The sequence below is a fragment of the Simochromis diagramma genome, unplaced genomic scaffold, assembly GCF_900408965.1.
Source record: "Simochromis diagramma unplaced genomic scaffold, fSimDia1.1 OVJJ01000618.1, whole genome shotgun sequence".
Classification (NCBI taxonomy): domain Eukaryota; kingdom Metazoa; phylum Chordata; class Actinopteri; order Cichliformes; family Cichlidae; genus Simochromis; species Simochromis diagramma.
This window is the reverse complement of record NW_024387423.1, coordinates 4,794,311-4,816,986: the sequence shown is the minus strand read 5'-3', so window position 1 is coordinate 4,816,986 and position 22,676 is coordinate 4,794,311. Positions and strand designations below refer to the sequence as shown.

Here is a 22,676-nt window from a genome sequence, read left to right as displayed (position 1 = left end):
AGACACAAGGGCTGGAACTGAGAACAGTGTAATTAGAGAGAAAGAAAGATAGGTTAACCCCAGGCACAGAGGCAGAAAGGGAGAGAGAGGGGAGGAGAGGTGACAAGGTTGAGAAAAGTCCGATGTTAACCTGGAAGAAAGAAAACAGGAACAAACGGGGCAAAAAGGAGCAAACAGCTGCTAAGGATTTACATGCCGTAAATTATTTATGCAATCAGCTGTAGGAGCACAGAAACAGAGAGAGAGAGAGGGAGGCAACAGAAAAAATAATCAGGGTTGCAGAAAAGAGAACAGGGGGTGAAAACTGAGAGACGTAGACACGTCTTTGCCGTAAGTTACAACAAAGAGAAAATGTAACACTTACCCTCACACTCCTGTCTAGACACAGCAACCTTTCCCACTGAGCCTCACTCTGACACACCTGAAACAAACAGTAACACTGTTTACCTACACATGTTACTCTCCAGTTACACGCAAAGCTTCAGATGTCTGCTTCCAGGCTATGAATGACAATGCGGCGTGCTACACGAGATGATTTTACGTCATCTCTGAGACGGTTCTCTGTGAGTTTGAAGTCTAAACGCCAAACCTTTATTCATCTTTCTGAAGATTTCTTTACATGTCTCCTAATGCATGTGAGTGCCTATGATCTATATCACAAGCCAAACAACCCATGAAACAAACTTACTGTGCCTCTACTGAACTGTGCATTATTAATTTCAACCTACAGCAGGTTCAGTTCAATTCAATTTTATTTATGTATTTTTTAAATTTGCTGTATGTTCCTGCTGCAGGTGCTAATGATTCACTGTTACTGTGCTGCCGTGTATGTTTAACGTTATTTACACACTGACAGCACTTCAATACGAACATCTGCTCCGCATTTACATAAAACACTGTAGTTAGCTTCCAGTCTTGACATTTTTTACACAGTATATATATTTAGCTTAAATTACAGCAGCTAAACAGCAGCTAAACAGCAGCTAAACACTGTAGCTTATACAGTCCTTAAATATTCTGGTTAAAAACAGCCTTGTAGGCTGTATTCTGAGTGTTATTGTGTGAGAATAATAATACAGTGTGTAAAACCCAATAGCAAAAGTATGAAAAGAAACATACATCAAAATTAATTTCAAGAGCCTCTTAACTTTCTGCAGGACTCAGAATGAAATATTTACTAAAAGAAACTGAAAAGGACAAACTGTATATGTTTACATTTTTTTTTCGCAGTGATTTAGTAATTTAATGACACTGTCAGTCTTAAACTACAGCACTGCCTATTAAATTCTACCATAAACTATGGCATATAGAGTACATCTGAAATACCACATAAAACTAACAGCATCACTGCACCCATTGCACTCGCTCTGTGCTCACTCGTACACTGTGACGCCCAGGAGCTTTTTGAGAAGATGCTGATCCACAAATTCCCATGGGTTTGGTGGAGTGGACCGGAGCCAGTGGAAATTGCAAACAAACACTGGGGCTGCTGTGTCTGATGTGAGCAAAAACAACCTCAAAGACCTCATTCACACATCACATCTGTGCGTGTGCGATTGTGCATGTGTTGGGAAGTTCATGAAGAAAAGTGGGAAAAAATGGGAGCAACTGTGCGTGTATCTGTGTGTGTGTGTGTGTGTGTGTGTGTGTGTGTGTGTGTGTGTGTGTGTGTGTGTGTGTGTGCGCGCGCGCGTGTGTGTTTATGAATCTGAGGACTTGAAGGCTGTTCAAAGGCATTACAGCATTAAATTTATGAAGGCATTCACAGTAACACTGGCAATAAAATAGATCTCAGCTCCTGGCAAAAGTTCATATTAGGTCTTACTGTGGCAGGAGAGAGTGGGAAGGAGGAAGAGCGTGTGTGTGTGTGTGTGTGTGTGTGTGTGTGTGTGTGTGTGTGTGTGTGTGTGTGTGTGTGTGTGTGTGTGTGTGAGCGAGGGTGAAGGAAAAAGAATGAGGTGACACTAAAGGTCAAGAGAGAAACGGAGAGATGTTGAGAGGAAAACAAGAAAAAAAGCCAGAAGAGCAGAAGAACACAAACAGAAAACAATTTCAAAATGGGAAGAGAGAAACTTCTCATGACAGGCCAATGGCAACAAAGACCAGAACCAAAAATGCAAAGAGCAGCAGAGAGAAGCAGCAGCTCTCTCCTCATGTCTCTCCACCCCATGGTTTCAGTGGCCAAGTCCACACCACATTATGGGTCCCTAGGTTTTTTATAATGGCTGGGTGTGTTCTGATTCCGCGCTAAAGTCATTGCTAGTTAAATTCCATTCCTAATTAGTGGTGGGAATGAGAATGGAAAGGGGAATTGGTTGAGGAACAATTAAACATCACTGAGGGAAAACAATATTTTCAAACAACATTTGACACCACGAGCCGTGACAGTGTGGGACGAAGCATACGTGCCCACACGGCAGATTTTTCTTCCCCCCCCCAATCAATTTCAGACTTTTGAGCCAATTCATGTATAGCTGCAGTTAATACAACCTGCAGATATACATTTGTTGTTGACAGAATACATGGTGGGCAGTGCTGGGCAGCAACTAATTACATGTAATGCCAGAGTACTGCGGTCAGTTTTATACTGCATGTAGGCCCTGCAGAGCTTAACTAAGAACTATTAAGAACTGTTTTGTTATTTCAGGCTAAATCCTGAAACTGCAAATATGGCAGGAGGCCTGCCTATTCCACATCAACTGTGTTGTTGCACTGATGTGAACGGCAAACATTTGAGGTTCACAGCAGTTTCAAGGACTTTGCTGGCAGTGATATCTGCTTGACTGTTGAGTGCTCCTCTGGGGTTTACATTTACTAATCAAAATTTCTGTTTTGAGTTGAGTCTTTGTGATGATATTTATGCTTAATTTCTATGAATATACACATCAAAAGGGGCAAAAGGACGCAAATTTGAAAAATCAATAGCTAGTATAATAAGCGCTGACATTATGGGTGTACTAAATTAACCATAGAAGACAGCACTATGGCATTTGTGTGGGATCACTCTGAACAAAATACCCATTCACAGAACAAGTTCTGACTCAATAAACACATTTATTGCAATAACATTTGGAGACTGAGAAATTTAAAATAAGTGAGCAGTAGCTTCAAGGCACAACTTCAAAAATCCAAAGTGTCCAAAACATGATTTATAATAAAAGTGCAGTTTTGTGGAGAATAAATGGAATAAACTGGCATCCCCGTTTGTTAAAATAGCAAGTTTTTTGTTAGCACTTTTACTCAAGCACTTGTAGTGAATGACACACACTCACAGACCCTGATGCACCTGATGTAAAGTGTTAATATGAGAGAATTAAGAATGACTATCTCAATGTTGTGATGTTTTAATAGCGTGCAGGTGACTAACATCTCGCTGATGGGAATTTGTTAAAGACAGACGTTTAATGAGCAGCTCTTGAGATTAAATGTGCCAGGATAAATAAGACTGGAATAAAAATATTATTGTAAATACGTGCTCAGTGAAAATATCTTGTTATGCCAAAAAAAATACGATTCAGAGAAACCAATAGATTTTGTATGGTCATTTTTGACTAGCATTACTTGTAGGGAAACCCAGTGTTATGTTACGAACTCCAAATTTTTGGAGTGGTGAGCGGATTCTCCCACTTTAGGACAAAACACAGGCTCACATTCTTTGCTGTTTCCTTTTTTTTAATGAGTCACTCACTAACCCTACCTCCTCATAATGCTGACCACATAAATAAGCTCTCCCAAAAACCTCACAAAGCTCACATTAAAGTATCATTTTTCAACTTTTTTAAACGTACTAAACAGTAATAGTTTGTTTTTCAGATTTCCATCACCACTGCTGCAAATTGCAAATGTGACCTTTTTTTCTGGAATGACACCGGAATAAATTATTTCAGTAAAGCACTCAGGCAGATTTTAGCTGCTCAGCTCTGTGCTTCACTCAAGCTTGTGGCTCTGGATACATGTGTGCAAGGGTGCAGAAAGCAAAGCTGCACATAGTGTAAATCTCACAAGATATATCATAACATTCGAGTCTGTGAAACTGTCAGTTCAAAGGCTCTTGGTCTCTAGCATATGGAGCAGTGATTTGGCAATTTAGACTATTAAATATAGACTAACAGTGAGCTAATGTTTGTCTATGTAACATGATCAAAGCTGCAAGCATGCAATTATGAAATGAATGGCCTCCCTATCTCTACTGTTGCTTTACTCTTTTAATTTGCCCATAAAGCATTTTCAAGCAAACATTGTCACGATAGAAGTCAAATGTGCTGACTAGCAGCATAGCCATGAAGTCAACACACTGGAATGCACTTCCATCCCCACAGGAGCGAAAGGATGAATTAATATTTGATTGACATGTAGTGAGCCAAGCTACCGAGTGTAAAATGTGCGCTGAAAGCAAGGAAGAAAGTACAGAGAGAGGGGCATTATGATTGATTGACTGTACCTACTGAGCAATTTAGAGTGAGATTAATTGGTTAGTTGTCACTTCATTTGACTGTTATTAGCCAAGGAACTCCTCTCTGGAAACCATTTAAATGCGAGATAATTGACATAATTGTTCTGCAGACGACAGAACTCCTGTGGTACTACAGAACACAGTCTGTGGGCTAACAAGAGAAAAAGATTAAAGGAAGAAAAGAAGGTTGAAAATCAGGTAAAATCAAGAGGAAGAAACAATATTTTGTGCATATTTTAACAACATTTGAGTTCAAGGAAACTTACTGCTTGTGTGTTTTGGGCTGTGGATTAGCCAGGATATGTCTCCACACTAAGTGAAATTCTTCTTTATTACATGTACATGCACACGCACTCACACACATACACACACGCCAACACAAGGTCGGACTTAAAAATTAGAGCAGGGTATGAGGCGACCTTGTGAGGCTCCCGTTAACCAAATAAAAAGTGTATAGGATTTATGATCCTATCAAAGCACTAACACATAACACATCGTATATTCCTAAGCTCATTATCCATTAATGATCTTCCTAACTCATTCACTTTAAATGTTCATAATGTTTTTTAATATTTAAATATACTGCAAATATTGAATCGTTGTATAATTAATCCAATGCCTACTGCAACTGAGCGCATATTTTTAAACCTCTGTCTTTCCCGTTTTCACTTGTGCGATAAAACATTCAAACATTTACACTCTGCATATCAGTGTGGGAGATCAAGAGAAGTCAGCCTGCAAAATAAGCTGTCACGAAGATTAGATGTCATCAGTAGCATTGAGGCTCTAGCCCAATATTGCAATAGCATTCATTAAAAAAAGACATCAAATTACACTCCAAAGTGACGGTAAACTATGCGTTTTTCAGAGATATGATACAAACCAATTAAGGATAGTGTCTGTTTTCACAGTTTTAGGATTATCAGTGTGATAACTAAGCAGAAGACTAGAAGATGCATTGAGATATATCCGGCGCTGGAGGATCTTCCACGGGTTCAAACAAGGATGGTTCTGCACTGCATCTGCAGCCAAATCTGTTTCTTGTGTCCAATTCATAATGAACTGTTTGGATGACTGATTACATATAAAGTAAGTATCTCAGAGAGATGACACAAACAATAAATAATAATGAATAATGTTACAATAAAATGATATTTTTTTGAGCTTACATAAGCTTTTTCACTGAGTAAGAAACAGAACAGCTACACATTTGCAAGGCGTGGAGTTTACTTTGGGAGTTTAAAACAGTTACACGCCCAAAGGAAATAAAGGGCCCAGATGACTGTTAATTCAAGCTGACCCTTAAGGAACCCACATTAAGGATTACAAGACATCTTGTCCTGTATGGAGTAATTTAAAATGACTGCAGGTAGTACACTGGGTTTAACTCCATGTTTTTATTTCAATATTTTAGCATGCACCCATTAAAGAAATGAAACCTATGAATGTGTTTAAAGTATTCTGCATTACTGAACATGTCTCCTGTTAGTACTGCACTTTTTCCAACAAGATCAAATCTACCCAGCGTCTGGAAAGAATTACAGTATGTTACAGTTGAGCATATCGTTCCCTCGGTGAACAGGAAATGGTTTATTTCTCCTGAGTGGAGCCTGTCCCAGCTAGGGAAGTGGCTAACCACATGAAGCTAGTGCGATCCAATCTGTTTACACACAGTAATTTGCACAGGTGAGAGAGGATGGGCTGCTGGGATGAATGTAGGAGCCTTGTTTAGTTCTCACCACTGAGGAATTCAGGTTGTTTAAAAAAAAAAAAAAAAAAAGTAAAAATCATGAATTGATTTCATTTATTAAGCCCTGCTAAGATTTGTTCAGGCTTCAAATCATGTGTGCAAAAAAGGTGTGATGGATTTGTTTCAAAGTGATAACAAACGTAGGGAATGAAAAGACGTCTGCATTTAATTAAAGTGCAGCTGACATGAATACAGTCACGTAATATGGTATAGACAAGAAGGTGTGACGAGACACTATCTGGGAGCTATAAATATACAACAGTTCGTTATCAGGTTTAGTTCTATGACAGAAATGCAAGCAGCACAAAGTGGTTTAACGGTCTGCACATTAAAAAGCAGCACTACTGTTTGACTGAACCAAGGGTCAGCAGGGGCCTTTTGGAGCTTTTACTCCCATATATTTTTGGGGCTTTTAAACAGATGTTCCCATTTCCTCCAGTTCAAAGACATATCAGGTAAATTGGACTTGAAAAGAACTTCCCTGCTGCATATATGGCTGGCTTCACATCCAGCTCAATTCATCATAGCCAAATTTTACAAAGAAAAATCTGTCTTACAAAGGTAAGCCTGTCAGGAGGAAGAAAAAGAAACGGAAAAAAGTCTTACAGTTGAGCCGCCCTGCTTTATTTTCACGTGCTCAAGTGTGCTCATTAGGTCCGTGGTATCAACTGCTTCTCCTGCGTTAATGTGGAGGTGTTGTTGGCAGGTCATGGACGCACAGAAGTGTGAGTCTGACCCGATCATCTGGGCCTTGTACAAAGAGGCAAACAGGCAGACATGCACAAGTGCACAAAGAGACACACTCTTGAGTCTTCCAAAGATTCTTGTATTTATTTAAAGAAAGCGAGTCTTGACAAAAGATGATACAGCTCCTAATCAACCTGGTCTCTCCATACAGCAGCCTCATTGAAAACACGTTTGTGTCGTCTACAAAGCGCCGACATCTTATTCTATTTGTACTTTTGAAAAGCAAACAGAAGGTTAGGTATTTATTTTACATGTTTTTCATTATTCTGTGCTCATTCCCTCTCTCAACAATCTGCGTCCTTGATCTCCATGCTCTGTGCTAGATTTTAACTTTGTCACTTTCCTACTTTCCCTTTCAATCCAAGGTCATGCAAAGGTTACTTCATTGTGACAACTTTCCTTTATTTTTTGTATAACATACAACAATCCATCCTAGCTCTGGTGGATATGACATTCTTATGAGGTTATTCTGACTTGTTTACAACCTTTCCCTCCCCTTTCTTCTCCTCAAATCATTCATTTGCCCGTCCACATTGCTGATCGTTCATCACCGATACAGCCGTCCCTCCGTCTTTATCATCCATCTTTAGCTGCAGTTGTTTATGTCTGCTTGACTCTCTGCCGTGCTGTTTACTGACCGCCCTTGCTTTTTTGGGCTCCTCTCCTTCAACTCTTTACTCTGTTCAATTTGTTATAACTTCTTTCATCCCTTTCCATCTGTATCACTTGAATGCATGCATTTTAAATGGACTTTTTCCCTTTGTTTTCAGCTTTCCATTCAGTCTGCTCACCTCTGCTGAAAGTTAGGTCTTTATTAAACAATCCTTTCCCTTATTCCCCATCTTTCGTCTGTGTGTAGTATACATTCAAAACTTGTTCCTTTCGGAGACCTTATGGAGCTCTTCCAACTCTCTGAGATCACATACTGATAAATGCCTATCCTTATTTGCCTCCAAGGATGAAAGGCAGTAAAGAAATCACAAATATTTGACCACAACAAACTTGGTAACACCACCCCCCTGTAACGGGTACGTGCGTGTGAGGGGCCTGAGGTGTAGCGTTTGAAGGCAGACCGAGGGGCAAGAGTATGCACACAAACACACACACATGCGCACGCATACATCGTCAGGCCCTGTCAGACATCCATCTCACACTTCAGTAGGCTATTTATTTTTTCTGTTTTATTTATGCAGCAATCTCCTTTCAAATTCAGCTCGCACCCATTCGTCTGACTGAGCGGCTGCCCTTTCTTTTCAAAGTGTAAAATTTCATAGACCTTGGGCAAAAATGGAAGAATGGGTGCGAGGGAGAGAGAAGAAACACTGCTAAGGTAATAACCTGATTTCGCCTCAGTTGGTTTTGATTTAAGAGAGGAAGAGTGTGTCAGAGAAACAGCAGGCGCTCTTCTGTCTCGCTTCCATGGCAGATTTTTGAAGAGCGAGGAAAGAGAGGGAAGGAGACGCAGAATGAAAGGAGAGACAACGCGAACAAAGAGAGATAGAGACAGTGAATCACACCCCATGCCAATAAAGTGAAGTGAACTGACACAAAGAAACAGAGATACCATTGAGAAAATGAGCGTTCTACAGAGGGAGACAGGGGAAGGGAGATGGAGAGGAACGCGTTGGGGGTGGGGAGTGGGGGTATTATCAGTGAATGAATTTTTAATAGCACAGAGATCAACCATGCCCAGGAGCTCAAACAGAAATAAATACCTTGCCTCCTTACTTTAAAACTCCTTTTAGAAAATATAACCACAGTACACAGTGGGTTTTTTTTTCCTTCCAGGGTTTTTAATCATTCAGGAAAACGTGACAGCATACCTGACACCAGAAAACAAGGAGGAACCCTGACAGCAAGACGGGCAGGGACAGAGAGGCTTATGGGTAAATACAAGGTTGCACGTCACTCACACCACATACACACCAGCCAGCTGATTACCCCAGGTGTCTGCATTCACACATGAGGAGCATTTGAATTTTAAACTCTTCCAAATACATGTGTCAGCCCTCGCCCATCTGTCTGTCACCCTGCAAATGCCCTGACAATAGCACGAGCACAATTAACTTAAGCTGAGAGAATGTGCCAATTTACCCCCAATTTCCTGCGTACAGCGTCAGACGTTCCTTTCAAATGTGTATTTTTTTAGCATAATATATGAGGCAGGCCATTTCACTTGCCAAAAGCATCTCCATTTCAGCAAGGTTGTCCCAATTTGCTGATTTTGAAGCACATACCAAATTAGCGCGCAAAACATTGCAATTTTACCAGCTGCTGCGTGTTCTGTTCAAGTGTACGTCAGCGTGAAAGGCGATTTCAGTTTAAAATCTGGTCCGTGGTTCTTTCTATTTACATTATAGACTCTTCCAATTCTGTAGTTGTTCTTTTCCCAGAAGGTGTATTCAGAGAGGAAGAAATGCTGTGAATTTAGCCTTTATATTTAAAGAAACAAAAACAAATAAAACAAGTTTATGAATTGTGCATTACTGCTAGCCAGCAAAAGCTAGGGAACTTTGAGTCTGCACTACAAGTGTATAAGGATATGTATTAATAATTATTAACCATATTCTTATCATCAAAGGACATTAATAATAATTTCTACCTTAAATGATGCATATAGCTTCTTTAGACATGCCCAGATAGCTGTGAGTAACTGTCAGTGTTGGAATAATCTCTGTTCCCTGTGAGGTTGACGCCCATCGTTAAGGCTACAGATATGATACAGTACCAAGTCAGTGGGAAACCAAGAAAATGGGAAAAAGATCACCAAAGTTCTTTAGAACAGCTTCAGAAGAAGCGGACAGCAGCTGCACTGAACTTCTCATTGCATTTCTTGCAGAGGGAGATTTATGCAATTACATTAAAAAATCATATATGTCTTAAAGTAAGTGTGTGCAACTCTTTTATTCACTTGGTTAGCATTTGCAGAATTTATTGGCATCCAGATCCAAGCATTTGGACAGTTACTTATTTGTTTGTTTGGCAGACCATTCAAAATGAACGCTCTTTCAAAGTTAATGGGGTGTTTAATACGTTGAACCTGGGAAATCACAGTTGGAAACTCTTTGAAAAAATGGAATGGACTTTCATAAAATACGAGCTAACAAGCTGATATAAGAAATATCTAATGAACTACATAGCAATCTACACTCAGTACATGCATTTCTACTCAACAGCTGCAACTCTGAATGACGCTTCCTTTTTGTGTAAATGGTTTTTTCTTGTGCACGTGATGGTACGTTCTAAGGGATCCATGCTCTACAGAATAATTCTGCATTAATTTCACAGTTGCAATTGATCTGCATATTGTGACAGCCCACACACATGTGTGCAGCTTCAACTGACCCCTTTGCTGTTTTCATACTTAATTTGTCACACCCTTACCGATTAGTCGACACTATAAATGTAAACGTTTCTTCATAAAACAAAGACAAATGGTTAAAGTGAGACTTTACGTATGTCCAGTTATCCAATTAAGGTGAATTATTCTTAAACGTTTCGTGAGTTATTCGACTCAAACCTGTCAACAAATCTTAATACAGAGAGTCAGGTTAAATAAAGCTCAGTTTACCTTATTCAGATTTTCTTAAGTAACATTCAGTAGTGTTCCTAAACGACATTATTTATTTAAATTTATTTGCATCATTTATTGTTTACTTTGCCCCTGCAGGAGGAGGATCAGGCTACTCTTTTCCTGGTTGAACTAAAGAAGCAGCGGAGTCCTTCTTCATGAAAAACCTGAAGTGCTGTTTCTTCTTTTGCAGGCACAGTTCCTGCAGATCTTTGTTCTGCGCTGTGAGGTTTGTCATCTCATTGAAAAGCTCTGTATGCTGCAGCTCAAGTTTCTTACACCTTTTCTCCAGGTCTTCTATTTTTTCCTGCTTTTCTTCGTGCTTTTCTTTGAGCTCTTTGTTTTTCTCTTGCAGTTTTCTTTTAATGTTTTTCTTCTTGAACTTTCTTTTCCTTGTGCATGACGTTGTTTGTTTGTTGTACTTTGTCAGGTATGGCCAGTAACTCTTGATGTCTCCTCTGCAGGTCGTGAAGTGTACACTGGATGTCTTTATGTATTTATTTTCTGTCGTTGCTTCTCCTCTTGCATTTCAGTGTTTGTGTACTGTACTTTGTTGCAAATGGGTATTTTTGCTCACCATTGCTTAGATTTTACTCTGCTTTCTGTGCATATTTTTTCTAGTTCTTGTTTCTCGTCCTCAATTTTAATGTTTCTGTCATTTGCTTTGTTGTATAATACTCTTAACTGTACTTTTCTTCTCAAACTCTTGGAGATCATGTTGCATTTCTTTTTGCATCTCTTCCAGTTGTTCTTTGTCCTTCAGAAGTTGTGCATTTCTTTTGAGTGCTTGTTTAAACATCACTTGAAGCCCTTCATATTCTTCTCCATGCACTGGAGCTTGCATTGCATCTCCTGGTCTTTTTCTTGAAGCTTACACTGAAGGTTTTTGATCTTCTTTCTCTTGTTGCAGTTGTGTATTTCTTTTGAATGCTTCATTAAACATCACTTGAAGCCCTTCATTTTTCTTCTTGAATTGCTGGAGCTTGCACTGCATCTCTTGGTTTGCACTGTATGTCCCGGTGCTTCTCCTGTGTTGTTTTTCCTTTATACAAAGCTCAAATGCTCTTCTGAGGGGCTTCAAAAAAATCATCGCACTGAGGAGTGCTGGGGTAATCTCTTTGTCTTGGGTAGTGGGGTTTTTTTAGACATTTTGATACCTTGTAACAACCCCTCTGTAAAGGATCCGAATGTTTTCAAATTCTTCTTAGTAGATGAATGTTTGACAGCTGCGAACCAACTGACGTATTGACTGAAAACTGAAATTAGACTTCAAATTTATTTTGCTTCCTTAGGAGTTATGACAACAGGCTGTGTATATAAAATTTAAAATGTATCATGTTAGAGTGTTTAATACACTGAACCTGGGAAATCAAAGTTGGAAACTGTTTGAAAAAAGGCTTTCATAAAACACAACTGTTACAAGTCAGATGAATCATGGGATATAGCACAGAAGCTGGAAAAAGGCACAGACTGCACAGTTCAGAAAGCTAGCATGCACTGAGTGCAGATTGATATGTAGTTTGTACATGATTAGATATTTCTTACCGTCTTATTAAGAAAAAATTGTGATTCCCAGAAAGTCACTTCAAAAACATACTTGGTCTAAAACTGCATAAACCTTTGTTATTGTTACCTTGTTATAGCTAAAACATGCTGTAGCAGCAACCTTATTAGCCAGTAATTTCTCATGGGACACTGACAGATCCAAACCTGCTGTGGTCTGGCTACAAGAACATGGCTTGAAGCCTGGATGGATGGATTTTTGATGGATTTTGATGGATTCTCAAGATTGAGAACCTTAAATGCTTTCCAAATTAACAATGCTCCACCTCTTTACACTGAAAAATGTCTTTGGCTGTATATTCTTAGTATCATTATCCTGTTAAATTATGAGATGCTGTCCAGGTTAATCATTCTCTAATGAGTTCTGAGTGTTATGATCCTATATACAGTACTATACAAAAGTCTTGAGTGACCCCCTCCTTTCTTCACATTTTGGTTGGAAAATGGGATATAGGTTGAGTGATTTATTTAAATGTGCAAGCACAATTTGTGCATTTCTAATGTGCTCGAAAGTCAATGTTTGTTATAACCACCTTAGAACTTTTAGGCAAGTGTCCCAATAATTTCTTTGAGTAGCCTTCAAGAAAACTTCTCAAAGTTCTTCTTTGGGGGGGTTCTTTAAAACGCAAAATACATTACCAACATGGCGTGCAATGTTCTGTGAACACCATTGTCTTTAGAATGTTTGATTTCGGCAAAGCAATTGGCCTTGATTTTATCAGATGTGCTTTTTGAGTGTTTCTATTATGCTTACTTCATTTGCTTTTCTTGTCTTTACTTGCAGATGGCACGTAATTACAGCATATTTTGTATGAAAACGTTTAAATAACTTAGAAAGGCGAGAGAGGACGGTGGTGCAGAGCCAAAGGAGATGATGTGGTCTACGCAGTGATGGAATTCATTTCTTTCCCAGTCTTTGTGTAAGAGTCATTTCTGTTGTTTAACAAATCTATTGACTTTTTATTTTTAATTTTAAGTCAACAGACTGATGAAAATTCCAGCAAGCAATTTCAGAGAGCAGTTCAGCAGTGAGTTTTTCAAAAGCAATATGGATCAACAACCACAGAGAATTTGGGATTTGATTGTTGTAATCTCCTACAGGGGAGATGAAGCCATTTTGCACTACACAGATACTGTGCAAAATCTAATTAATCCAACCTGAATCTGAATTAACTAAAATACAACCCATCTTCTTCTTCTTCTTCTTTTTTTAACCCCAACTCCAAACAGCTCTCCTTGTATGTATTAAAACACTTAAATAATTTTATACTTCTAGAAGTAGAAAATATAAACCCAACAATATATAACATCGCATCCACTGAACTGAAAACCATGATTTTGTTGTTGCTCGTAGAGAAAGTATCTTCACTCTAGAGAAAAAGCTTTTTTCTGCCTCTATTCATGTAGAAAAAAATGAATGATCTATAAACACCACTTACACGTTTTACTAAAATTGCTTACTTCTAGGATTATATTGTTAGGATTATAACAATTGCCAGAGTTGTATCAATAGTATAATAAGAATATGACTTTGGAATGAACATCATATCATGTTTCTGGGCTCTCTCTGTTTTGGAGTTAATCTACCATATTTGATAGCAGCTGTTGTTTATTTTGCCTAGAATGGAGGACTGCAAGCACTGGGTTCTATACACAAGAACTGTTTCATACTGGTAATGCACAAAGAATAATAAAATATAAAGAAAACAGACAGTGTTTTCATCCCTGGGTGTCAAATAGTACTCTTCTGTCAGAAGTTGCTGCCATCAGCGAGGGTAGCAGTGGGTTCACCTATTGGCTTTAGTTTAGATTTAGGTACCTAAACTATGTAGACTCAATCCCACCATGTTGCAATCAGTCTGTCTGCATAAATGAGTATTTCTCATCTGTGATGCATCTCTTTGCAATAGGGAGCTGGAAGCCAAATTCAGAATCAATCCTTTAGAAAAGATAGGTTGTCAAGCGCCTGTCATTTTGCCCTCCTAGAGCAACTATGTCACTATTTGTGGAGCCGTTTCTGAATTTCTCTTTCAGATCTATAAGGTTCTTACTGGACTTAAATTTCTGTTTAATGTGAATTTCTTTTGTAAGCAGACAGAAACAGATTTGCCATTTTCACCAAATTCACAAACAGATTGCAAGCAAATGGCAACTTAACTCCATTCACTGATAGCAGACTGATAGCAGCGAACTACCTTAGTCTTATTGCCCTTTTCATAACCATCTTGATGCACTGAAGTTGCTTTGAAGACAACAACTGACTACAAGTGGACCCCATCTTTAGAACAACCATTTCAAAGACAATGATACAACAAATTCATTGCACAAAGTCAAAATAATTTTGGTAATGCTGCCTTCTCCAACCACTGTTGGATAACACAACAGCAGCATTTGATCCTTTAGAGTCAGAACAGGCTGAAAAGCAGTAACATGCTGATACAAACTGATGAGGATTGAGGGGGAAAAAAGCAGAGTAATGTTTGTTCACTGCAGATCTGAAATCTCTAAAAGTGGAAAATCTATAAAATAAATAAATAAAATTCCAAACAATGCATTTTGCCTTCTTTTCATAATAACTTCAAAATTGTTTTGGGCACAATAAGCAGCTAATCAGTGACTCTAAATGAAAACTTTTTCCTTGAGCCACTCCAATATCTGTGCTAGCCATAGTGATAATAGCAGGTTTCACAGACTTATAAAGCTTCTGCGTGCTCATCTCCAGTGAGACAAACAAGGACAAACACGCACGCAAACAATGTGTGTTTCACCGAAGCCGACTCAGCTGTAATAAAATAATATAGAGTTGTACCACATTTCAGTTCATATCGGAGCAGTGGTATTATTCCCTGCACCTATTCCTATTATCACGGGCTCTCAAAATGACTCAAATTAAAACTCACATTAATCCGACAGTGTAATCCCTCTACTGCATGGAACAGTCTTTTCAGTCTGAGTGTGGATTAGAGAACACTGAGACCCTGTGTTGGTGGTCACTGGTGTATAACACCTCATAAAGATAATATGCTATGTGTGTGCGCGCTTGTGTTTTTCCTGCTGCGACGGTGGTCAGCACAATATAGCACAAAAAGCTTGCGTGTGTGGGAGGGGTAGGGTGTTGTACATGTGGATAATGTGCTTCTTTTACCCTTTGTGGTTACCTGGTGAAGAGGAAAATCCCTATGAGGTGGTCTTCTTGCTATGTGGACTACAATGAAAGCGGCCTGTAACAGAGGAAATGGTGAATTAATAAAATAAGCCCCCTGAGTAGAACACTGTTTGACTAGTCAGAGGGCACAGAAAAGGGATGGAGGGAAGGGTTTGGCAGAATAAAGAAAAAATGAGAAGCACAGATAAAATGGCACTGTTTGTACATGTTTTGTGGCTGTCTATAGGTTTGCACTGGTGCACTGAATATATAAAGGCCTAATGCACGCTGAGTGTATTTCATATTATCCTTTAGTGAATCAAGAAGGAAATAAATATATAAGTAAATGACAAGTTTTTGTCTCAGTGATCCCCGAACAAGACACACACACACACATATCTTTTTGCCTGCCCTTCTTACTTACAATCAAGCAGCTTATCATGCTGCTCACACAGCATCCTGTACAGCATCTTTAAGTATCAATAAAACCCTAGCTGCAATCACCACATTAAAAGAGAGGACAAATGCACCTCTTGACCCAGACACATCTGGTTAATGGAAATCTGAAACATTAATAAAAACGCTATCGGTGAACAATGCTCGGCTGCACACGACTCAGTGGAGCTGTGAATGAATATGCTCATTTTGCGCGGTTGCTACATACCGAATGGGCACAATCTTAAAGGTGTTCCTTACTATAAAAACAGTTCATCTTCATTTGAAACAATGATATTATTTGGAGTCTGTGTTTGTGGATGTGTACGCATGATCCATAAAGAGATGTACACTATGTATATATTCATATCTGACTTTTATGGCTGTGAAAACAGGTCGCACTAGTCTACAGTGGCAAATAAGCAGATATTATTTCATTCATCACCCCTAAGAGCTTATACTGTAGACCAGTAAAGCTGAATGCTGATGAGCTGACCATGAATCACTGCAACATCAAGTATGTTTATTAGAATGCTATTCAGATTTATTATTTAGTCTGGTATTGTGACTTTGTTAAAATCTAATATAAATGACAACATTATTGTTATTTGACGCTTTGGCAAATGGTTAAATAAAAAAATAATATGCCTAAGATGTATTGTTTCCATAGCGGCAACAACAACAGCAACTTCGTGTGTACCTACTACTGCACCCATTTTTGCAGAGCTGCTGGAATGGCACACCAAATGAATCATTTACAGAAAATTTTGATTTGTCAGTGCAGGATAGATGGATCCTGGTCACGCTGTATGACAAAAGCATGGGTGGGCATTTACAAAGTGTCAGGTACAGTGCAGAACAAAAATCTCCTAATCTCCTTACTCTTTGCTGTTCATTATTATTTTACAGGGCAGCCGTCCCAAATACATAAGGCCCCTACCCTGCTCAGCCCAGTCTGCCAAGCACCAATGCTGGGTTTGATATTCTTCCAACATCCAACAGGCTATGATTATTTCATTCCTTTTTTAACATAACGCATCAATTATTCAACCTTTGCGAGACCAGATTTGATTGCGTTTTTATTTAACAAAAATGACTGTGTGTGCGCGCACCTCCACCCATCTAAAGGAAGACTGAATATAAAACGTTCCGCAAAGATAATACCTCATGGCTTGAAAGAGTGATGGATGGTGAAGGGGGTGGAGTAGAAGGAGAAAGAGAGAGAGAGAAAAAATACAAGTACTCTGGAATAAATGATGACTGCATTAGCATAGGATAGCACAGGGTCCCTTCACTCTACAATAAATTGCTCCCCGTCTTCAAGGCAAACTGCCCACACAACAAGTGCAGCCATGACATTGGAAAGCGGGTGTGCACGGGTGTTTGCTTGGACTGATTCTGCTGGAGTGTAGCACTGCTGCAGCACTGCAACAGCCATGGAAAAAAGATTCGGTTATTATGTAGCAACACAAATCTGTTACATCCAGGTTTTTCAGTGCAGTTAAGTAAAGTCAAACACCCAGTGGTTAGCGGGGTAAACTTTCACTGTTTAAATGTAATGAAGGCCTTAAACTTAGCGCTCAAAGCATTTCATTTTTGTATTAATTAGTCTGCGACGCCCAAGACTCATTAATTCACACCTTTTCAAAAAATTATCCCTTTATCCCTTCGCCTCATTTCCTCTTTCTCTCTCTCTCTCTCTCTCTCTCTCTCTCTCTCTCACACACACACACACAGGCTCACTTCACCTCTCTCTTCCCTGCCATTCTTCTCCTCTCCTCGCATCCTCATCTCTGCTAATGAGCCTACTTAAATCTATGCCAAAACACAAACAGCATGAGAAAAAGAAATAGGTACAGTGCTTAGTCTGTTTGTTAAAGGATTCATCATGTGAGCTGTTTTCAATAAATAATAAATGCAAGCGCTGACTTTTGTCTGCAGACGAGACTTTGGAACATGAATTATGCATTGTTATTCTTGGATAGGCCAACACAGGGACAGGGTGGCAGTGTGTGTTGTGTGTGCGCGCGTGGAAGTGTGTGTACATGGGGGTAGATCCTGATACACACTGCGAAGACAATGTTTCTGAGGCTTTACAATCAAGGCATGTGGACACAGCTCACTGTGATTACAACTCGAAAGACATTTTTTTGTTTGCAAATACACATGCTGCCTAAACCTTAAGCTCCTGGAAACTCAGCAAGACGTTTCTGTTTCCAGTTAGAAAGTTGAAAGGATCGCAAACAGCACTGCTCGACTATTATTAGTCGTTTATCTTATTCTAATCAAGTCTCTTTTATGGTTGGATGATGAAGGGCAGGATGTGTGTGTTTTCACTCAATTGCCCTGTGTGTGTGTGTGTGTGTGTGTGTGTGTGTGTGTGTGTGTGTGTGTGTGTGTGTGTGTGTGTGTGTGTCTATGTGTCTGTGGGAGGTGTGTGAGGTGGTCCTCCTAGCACATTTGTGTTCACAGTATTTTTCCATTTGATCCCTTCTCTCTCCCTTTTCTCCTCTTTTTGCAGCTTTTCCCTACCCTATAATCACTACGACAACAAAGGAAGCTTCGTTCCCGCTAGACAGTGGAAAGGTTTCACTGGCAATGCTAAAATATCTGTGTGTTTTTCCCCCCACTTTATTGTCTGTTGTCACCAGGAAATATGAGTAAAGAAAAAAAGCTTGATTGAAAATCAGCAAAGAAGAGAACAATTACAAAGAGGAGAAAAGAACTCACATCCACCCGTGACAGCAATCATCACTGATCTCTGCTGTCATTTTTACTCCACAGTAAATAATTCATCAAAAGAAACAAAGGGGAAACAAATATGCAAATAAACCCCAAAAAGGCCAGTAACATCGGCCTAATGCCACAAGGGAAGAATAGCAGTGGATTATTATCATGGCAGGTTATGACTGTGATGAATCTGAATTTTTCTTGTTTCATCTACCTTGACAGTACTGAAGTCACACATACACACAGGGGGAAAAAAACCTGGAGGGATTTGAGGGTTTGATTGAGGAGAGGAGGGAGGGGAGGGATTAAGGACAAGGGGAATGGAAGGATTGGGTGGAGGGGCAGGGGGGTAGTAGACATCGGAGGGAAGAAGAAAGAGATTTGGGAGGGGATGGAAGGAAAGGAGGGAGGGAAGCTTTTGAGGGTGTATTCGACAGTACTGTGAAAGGTAGCCATCAACGGCTTTGATGAAAAGTGCAGGCCTTCTAAAGCTTAGGAGTGACAGCATATGATTTGGTCAAAGCATGAAGCTTTTCAAAGGTAGACATTCTCACTCCCATCCATCTCTCTCAGGTTGAATATAACTTTTGGGCTGAGCTCTGGCAAAATTCTGAATTGGTTTGACAGATTGACTGCATATTGTCCCTGTGACTTACTGACAGTCGGCTGCCTGGAAATGTAGACATCTCGAAATGAAAGGGGATTATATGTAATGTTTCAACAGCACTAAGATCACAGGGTATTCAGAAAGACACATTTTGTATCTAGAAAGTGACACAAAATATGTATGTCCTGTATACTTTAAAGAAACCTAATCATCATTGCCCTGTTTCTCCAACAGCAGCTATACAAAACACCAAGCTGTAAGAGTAATAGCTTTGAATGGATTTCCAAAACTGAAATTTCAGTGTTAAAGACGTACAAAAAGACATCAAACACTTTTTTTACATGTTATAAAAGTCAGTCACCCTTAAAACTAACTTCATCACTCCTGCAAATGCACCTCTTGTGTATGTTATGCAGCAGAGTGTGTGTTTCCTACATTTGGTCACATATTCTTCTTGGAGTGGTGCTTGAGGCTTATTAGCAGTTTGGCTTGGTAATGTGACAATATGGACAGGCTTTCTGTGCCAACAGTCGTTAAAATCAAGGGCCGAGGTTTACAGTCCCAGGTCAGTGATAATAGGCAACGAGTCTGTCAGATGATACCACTGTGTCATTTTCATTCACATACATAAATACATAATGTTTGAAATTACATGCAATTTAACACCTACGCACACAGATGGACAAACACACACTCGTGATGCTGCTCTTACATGTAAAAGCATGCACAAAATTGAAAACACATGTCTGTGAGGCTCTGGTCCGGCAAATGTGTATAGCTCTCTCTCTCATACACACACACACACACACACACACACACACACACACACACACACACACACACACACACACACACACACACACACACACACAGATAATAGTGTCTAATTTAGGCCCTCATATCTGTAGAGTTCTCCAGAGGACTACATTTCATCAGGAATACACCGATGACCTACATACTAGGAATACACACACACACACACACACACACACACACACACAGTAATATATCCACAACATGCTTCAACACTGCCATACATCCCTAGACTATAGGGGTCTGCATGCAGACACATATAGTTCACTCCCCATACACTCTGGGTGCCACTCTTCACACCTAATCAGTAGCACATAAATGCAGAAGTGTAAACATGCCTCAAGTCAATGTATATGTGCTTCCATTCACCCACTGCAAACACACACACATACACACTGACTGTATGCAAAAAAGATATGAACTCACATCCACATTAAAAGTTTAAACATATCCAAACAAAGACCTATAAAGTATAAAATGTAAATCACATATATACACACTGAAAGGCTGTAGCTATAATATCTGGTCACATTACAGCACATTAGAGTAGATTAAGATTAAATATGGTTTATGCTATACAGAGATAAGAACAAAGATATATGTGTATAACAAGATTAACAAAAAATCTATTCGGGTTATTGTTTTTATCCTGACATGATCATTTCAGCACTCACCAGAAAACTCTTTGTAATGCTGCTTCATTTAGGACTCCAACCGAAACAACATTCAACATTGCGGTTGATTTCCACTTTGAGTGGTCCTGCTGTCCTGCTTGGGGCAAATCTTCCAATAATGTGATACAGAAACTGCACCATGTTTCTGCTGAGGAGGACTGCGATTGCTGTATCGATGCTGTATTATGCATTCTGCTGGCACCAGACAGACCTCCAGTCATCATTCATCATTCATGGGCATCGTCTGTCAGCATTTCAGTCTATGGCCAAGAGGACCTGACAAAGAATGACAGTGAGCAAGAGAAAAAAGGAGGAAAATGTAACTAAATGCACCAGAAGGCCTGATTCATACACAGTCACCAAACACTAAGAAAGAGATTAAGTCAGAAACACTGACAGAATGAAAAATAAGGAGATAGAGTAAAATGTCGACTTTTATGAAGGAGAGAGGAAAGAAGAGTTGCCTGCAAAAAACAGACATATATTATTTCTATGAAACACATCCTGAAATCCTGAATACTGAAAAAACATATTCATCAACAGGTTAAGAAGACATTTAGAGTCCCTGCAATAAGACTTTTGGCAATAGTTGGAGACACAGGCAAAGACATTTATGGGTGGCTGTCTGCTCAATGCCATGCTTATAAATGGCTAAAGGAACCTGACTCATACATCTTATTGGTTTAGAGAAGAAGGAACTGAGGTTGGGACCACAAATGATGCAGAAATAGACATTTGAACCAGCATGGAAACACATTAACTATTTTCACATTTATGGGTGGTTAGAGGACCTGACTCATACATGGTGGCGTCTATACTTCCTTTTAGCTCAAAAGTTTAAAATATATAGCAATAGCAGATTTTGGAGCTGATGTTGGACCACAGCTGATGGCGTACTCATTGGATTGTAATATACTGTATTTCCAATTGAAGCAGACACACTGCCTTATCTGTGATGTTTATGCAACAAATGAAAGATTCTAATTACGTTTCCATCACTCAGTAAAGACCATATTAGGATAACTGATAGGAATCTAATTGAGACACAGAAGTTATTGGATGTTACTAAACAAGTGTCAACTTTTCAGGCTTTAGGCAGTATTTTATTATACTGCTTCCTCTTGAACTAAAGCAACCTCGGTTATGTGTAGAAATATCGATTCCAGCTTCACTCCCTAAATGAGTATACAACACATTCACAGCCTATGATTATATAATTATCTGTTGCCTCAGTAAATCACTCTAATTATAGGCGCACTGCATGCGACAACTGAATGAAATGCAGGCTGTGTTTTCATGTACATAAATTGAGCTCGTAGAATCAAAAGATTCTGGTGTCGTTTATTTCAATAATAGCACGGACTGTTTGAGGCAATGCATCTGAAAGTTTGCACATTAGTAAGATGATCAAGATGCTGATGCTGATGCTGATTAAATGTGCAAATATTGGAAAAACTTACACAAGACAGCTTTTTGTCTGTCTGCAAGGGCGATGACATTAATTCCTACTTTAATAATCAAAAGCACAGACACTCGTCTGCTGACACTTATACTGACCTTCTGAAGCAAAAAGAATGAGGCGCAGCCTGAAAGTTCTGCTTGTGCCACAATATTACAAATTTTCTATCCACATTTCTAGAGTAACAACAATAAAATTTGTTTTTTTAGACTCTTATAATCTTTGTAGAAGTAAGTTGTAGTTTCCACTGACAGCTGACTTACAGCTATCTTTCTTCAAGCTACAACCACTATTTGGGATTGTCAGCATCCTTTACATCGAGTTCCAGATGCTTCTATTAGGGCTAAAGTTTAAGTTGTACGAAGGTAATACTAATAGATACAGGTTGTCCTTTGTTCCATCTGTTCTTCTTTTTGTTTGTTTTTGTAACAGTGTAGGATATTTGGACCTTGTATTGTGTTTTGTACAATGTACTATAATTATGTATCGTGTTGTGATGGTCTACTGTCTGCTAAGGAAATTGCCTTGTGGGGAAAGGTTTTACTTTTGTACTCTGCCTTTCAAAGATGGCCTCCAGACAGATTTATTTCCACATATAAGTGCATTAATCAAGGAACAGTTAATAACACATTTTAGCTAGTGCACGACAACATGCCCAGTCTGGAGTGCTTCAACGGGATTGCTGAGGTTGATAAGAGAAGTGTCCTGACATATATCGAATGGACTGCC

The 22,676-nt window shown here is 39.2% G+C and overlaps 1 long non-coding RNA gene across 13 annotated transcripts in view; it reads right to left on the bottom strand.

Annotated features, from left to right (window-relative positions):
* LOC120722077 overlaps positions 1–22,676 on the bottom strand; it is a 115,523-nt gene that overhangs the window by 17,171 nt on the left and 75,676 nt on the right. For 6 of the 13 annotated variants that reach the window (XR_005693338.1, XR_005693339.1, XR_005693327.1 and 3 more), the window contains exon 4: positions 365–20,764. This is a non-coding gene — a long non-coding RNA (uncharacterized LOC120722077). The remainder of the gene's footprint in view (positions 1–364; positions 20,765–22,676) is intronic. The other 7 variants (XR_005693340.1, XR_005693336.1, XR_005693329.1 and 4 more) reach the window with 4 other exon arrangements.